This window comes from Natrix helvetica (assembly GCF_964273705.1).
Source record: "Natrix helvetica genome assembly, chromosome: 2".
NCBI lineage: Eukaryota > Metazoa > Chordata > Lepidosauria > Squamata > Natricidae > Natrix > Natrix helvetica.
In genome coordinates, this window is record NC_138552.1 from 225,718,407 (window position 1) to 225,723,695 (window position 5,289).

The window sequence follows — 5,289 nt, forward strand, 5'->3', positions numbered from 1 at the left end:
AGATCAGCATTTCCTTGCATCTTGCCTCATGAACTTGCAGACATACACGCTATACTTTTAGCTGGTAAAATAAAGTGAGAGAAAGAAGGATAACACATTTTTTTCTCACCAGAAAAAGGTGACAGGTTTGAAGTGAAAAGTTGAGAAAGCATGAGGTTTATCAAACCCAAAATGGATTCCAGGCACTATGGACTGCTGAAGGCTTGTGGGTTCCATGAAACAAACAAACAAAAAAAGAGTGGCGAGGGACTTGTCTTCTTAGAAGCAACCTGAAAGAATTTTCCCCCCTGTTGAATTTATACTCTTAACTAAGTATGGATGGTTTACCTAAATTAGACAACAGGAGGCAATTCTTGACCATAATCTCAGCTACATTTTCAATGAGGCATCCTGGATCAGGAGGAGAGAGAGAGACGGGAAAAACACTTTTAAAACAGGGACAGGTTGAATGTAGGGCTGGGAATTGTGGGCTGGGAATGAGATTATGATGAAATCGGGAAGATTGGATATCCTTTTAAAACGGTCATAGAGGAATATTAACGCTGTTGGTTATTGGACCATGAAAATGAGCCTTGGGTCATCTATATTTGATTGTGTATATGTATTATTTATTTATCATATCTATATGGCTGCCCATCTCACCAGAAGTGATTCTATATGCTGTACAATTAAATAAAAATAAATGTATAAAACATTAAAAATATCAAATGGTCATTATTGAAAATATATATCCAGTATCAAACACAGGAGAGAATAAATACTAACCACAATAATGGAGTCACCTTACAATGTCACTATTTTCTCTCTCCCGCTTTCAATGCAGCCATTAATCTATTAATAATAGACTATTAATGTTGATTAATGGCTGCAATATATCTGTGAGTTAGCCCCAATGGGATTTATTTCTGAATCAGTCTGCCAATAATTGCATATTTGCCTGAAATAACATAGAATATGACAGAGAGCACAATGAGAAAGCACTACATCCAGATAGCTGGGAATATAAAGCTACCCTATCTTTTCATTTTCATTTCAACCTGTCGTTGATTGTGCGGAAATGATAAGAAAGATGTTGAGAGAGATTTGACTGTCTTGATAACAAGCAAAAAGCATGTCTGAGAACAAAATGATTTATATCCTATGAATACACAATTCAGCTGTTAGGGCTTGTAATTTTCCACTTTCCCAGTTGTCTAGAGCAAAAAGTAATTGTCCTAGGCAAACACATGAGTGGTTCTAACACCACATAACCCCCCTATCTGCTAGTCTAAAAGGAATACAGCTGGTGTGCAATCTGTTTTGATAGAATGAAATATAGCTTTGAAGCCATACTCCTTATCTTCCTTCCACTGATTTCTCCTGAACCTTTGCTTGTTGAGTGAGCGATCTCTAAATATTATGCAAGATCAGATCTCTGAAGATCACCAAAGAAGACAATGAGCGGAAAACCACTTTATTTCGAAGAAAACTATAAATACATTAATAAAACCATGTCACAGATAAGTCATCAGCACCATCTTAACTGTAGGGTGAGGACATCTAGATGCAAAAAGAACAAGATACTAATCACAAAAAACCTGTCTAGAAAAAACCACCATACAGAGAATGTCAGAAGTGAGCAAAAGATTGAAGAGGCTCCTAAGTTTAAAAGGTTTTTCCTCCAAAATTCAAAAAGTCCAGTATCTAATACCACACAATTTGAGGGAAAAGTTCAAAATAGTAAATCAAAATGACCAATGAATTAGTAAAACCCCAAAAGAAAATGTTTAGAAAATGGAACAACTGAAAAAGCACATTAATGATATAATTATACAAACAAGAGCTATTAGAAGACACATATTTGATTAATACTTACTTTGAATTTATTTTTTATTTATATCACACTTTTTTATTTTTACAAACAACTAAAGGGAGTCTTGGGATGCGGTGGCTCAGTGGCTAAGACACTGAGTTTGTTGATCAGAAAGGTCAGCAGTTTGGCGGTTCGAATCCCTATTGCCGCGTAATGGAGTGAGCTTCCATTAATTGTCCCAGCTTCTGCCAATGTAGCAGTTCGAAAGCATGTAAAAATGCAAATAGAAAAATACCACCTTTGGTGGGAAGGTAACAGCATTCCGTGCACCTTCGGGGTTTAGTTATGTCGGCCACATGACTACAGAGATGTCTTCGGACAGCGCTGGCTCTTCAGCTTTGAAATGGAGATGAGCATCACGCCCTAGAGTCAGGAATGACTAGCACATATATGCGAGAGGAACCTTTACCTTTACTTAAAGGGCATCAGTGTATACAATACATTGTCCTCTTCCTATTTCCCCTTCAACAACTACCCCGTGAGGTGAGCTAGGCTGAGAGAGAGTGACTGCCCAAGGCCACCCAGCTGGTTTTCATGGCTAAATTAGGCCTTGAACTCATGGACTCTTGTTTTCTAGCCTACTGTCTTAACCACTAGACCAAACTGAAGCAGATTTTTTATTTAAAAAAATAGTCAGTCAGTCAGTCAGTCAGTCAGTCAGTCAGTCAGTCAGTCTGTCTGTCTATCCGTCCATCCATCCATCCATCCATCCATCCATCCATCCATCCATCCATCCATCCATCTATCTATCTATCTATCTATCTATCTATCTATGCCATCTTGCCTAGAGGCAACTGTGGACAGTTTACAAACATTAAATGCCAATATACATCGAAACAGTAACAACTTACAATTAAAAGATGGGGAGAAAGGGATGAAAATGCACATGGGGAGGGAGTTAATCTCTCAATCTGATAGCCACCTCCAGAGTGATGCTCCCTATTAGGCCCCAGGACAAGTGGCAGAGTCAGATCTTCAGGCATTCAGAAGGTCAGAAGGGTGGCTGCAATCTCACTTTGGGGGCCACAATGTTCCAAAGAATAGGAGGCATAGCAGTGTCCTCCTGGACCCTTCCAGTTGAAATTAATTGACTGATGGGGTCCACAGGATTGGAAGGACGGTTCCTCAGATTGTCACATCTAATTCATTTGAGAGAAGGATGTCAGAATCGAAGCATGGATATAGTGAAGGCCATTGTTTAGTGGTGGAATGAAACAAGGAAACACCTTAACCAAGGTCCTAAAGTACCAGAGAGCTTTTGGGATGATTGAGGAACATTTGTCTCACAGCAAGCTTACTTAATAAGGTTGCTCCTGTGAAATAAAACAATCAGGATGATGCATGCTTTTGCTCCTAGAAAAAAAGACGGAATAGAATTACAGCAAGTAGGACTTGCAGGTCAATAGAACATAAAAGTTTAGGGCAGGACTGCAGAAAAACTGGCCTTTGTGGCAAAATAGGGGACATATCTCACAGAGGCTTAAGTTATTGCATACCTTAAAAGTTCCCCAACCCCTGCTCAAAGGCACTAACTTTGCCTCTGCAAAGTCTTCTCATTCCCTTAGAAATGAAAAAAAAAAGGTTCCCAGATCTTTATTCTCACTCATGTCCTTTTCCTACTTGTTTAAGAAAGAAAAAAGCTTTTGATATACAAATATATTGTAATATTTCTTTTTTCATCAGGAGAGGGAGCTATAATGATGGGGAAAAAATCTCTCTATAGCTGCAGCCGCCGGGGGAACTTTTGTGATTGCCAAAAATCCGACAAAAATGTAGACATAAAAGCATAATAAAATAAATGCTTAACAATAAAAAATGGTCTCGCCCACTTTTAGAGTATGGTCCTCTGCATGGCTTGCCAAGCCCATAAGTGCTCTTCAGCTGACAGAACTTGCAAACTATTGGGTTAGGGTTTAGATAAATATTGGATGGTTCATTTTGAGAGAGATAAATACTCATGGTTTAGGATAAAGGAATATCAGGATTTATTTTAAAGTTCTCTAATGCTTTAGGTCACAGCAGTGATGGGTTTCAAATTTTTTTAGAACCTCTTCTGTAGGTGTGGCCTTTTTTGTGGGAGTGGCTTGCTGGCCATGTGACCGGGTGGGAGTAGCTTGCTGGCCATGTGACTGAGTGGGTGTGACTTGGCAGTCATGTGACTGGATGGGTGTGGCCAGCTTATAAAATGTGGTGAAAGTCACTTAACAATGCTCCTGCTTAGCAACCAAAATGTTGGCTCAGAAACTCTGGCATATGAAGCAAGCAAGTCTTAAAGCTGTCAAGTTACAAGACCCTTGCACCCCTAACCCCTTAGAAAAAAACCCCCAGGGGTGTTCAAAGTTGACAGCTTTAAGACTTGTGGACTTCAACTCCCAGAATCCCTCCTCTCGCTCTTGATCTTGATGATGTGCAGACGGGCGGTGGGGAGGGAGCTGGAACCGGTTCTAAACGGCTCTGTAGATTTGTGGAACCTCTTCTATAGAAGAGGTTAGAACTGGCAGGAACGCACCCCTGGGTCACAGGCTTGTCAAACTGGTGGCCTGTATGCGTCACATGCAAGCCACACCCATCCCAGCTCTGCAAAGGCAAAAAACACCATGATACATCACAATATGTCGTGGGATGTGATCGAGTTTGACATCTGTGCTTTAGGATAAAGGAATATCAGGATTTATTTTAAAGTTCCTCTAATGCTTAAGTCAGGACAAGTGGGGGGAGTTAAAATAATCATGACGATGGTTGTGTTTGAGTGAACCCTGATCCTTCTTTAGGTTTGTTGCATGCACAACTGATTGAAGAGGGAGGGATATAGATAGTGGTGGGCTTCAAATTTTTTAACAACCGGTTCTCTGTCCTCATGACTGGCTGAATGGGCATGGCTGGGTGGGGGTGGTATGGCCGGGTGGGCGTGGCTCTATATCATATAGAGCATCAGGAATCTCCACATTTTTATCCACCCTTCATTAGGAAGATGATAGGTTGTTTTTCTGGCAGTATGGTGGGAGAGTTCTTAAGAGAAGCTTAAGGATTCTGCTAGTCACTTCTTTGAAGTGACCACTTTCGTTGTATTTAAGTACAATGACAATAAAGATTATACTTATACTTTGAAACTACTCTGAAATGTATATGGGCAGCAATAATAATCAGCCACACTGCTGACATGCAGTAAATGAAATCACTGACTACATCAGTTTGTAGCTGACTACACCCTGATCTGCTTGGGAATCATCCCAGTGATTGGTGTTAGCCATATTGATCTATTTTTGCTGGGTCTTCCTTTCCTCCCTTTTAGAAGATATACTGCCATCATTTGATTTGGTTTTCCTGGATTTCTCAATTTTTTTTAAAAAAAATCAATCAGGTGATCAGCCAATTCCTTTTCTTCCATATGATGCAATTCATCTGGATTGGGAAAGAAAAAACTTATTCAGAGTAAA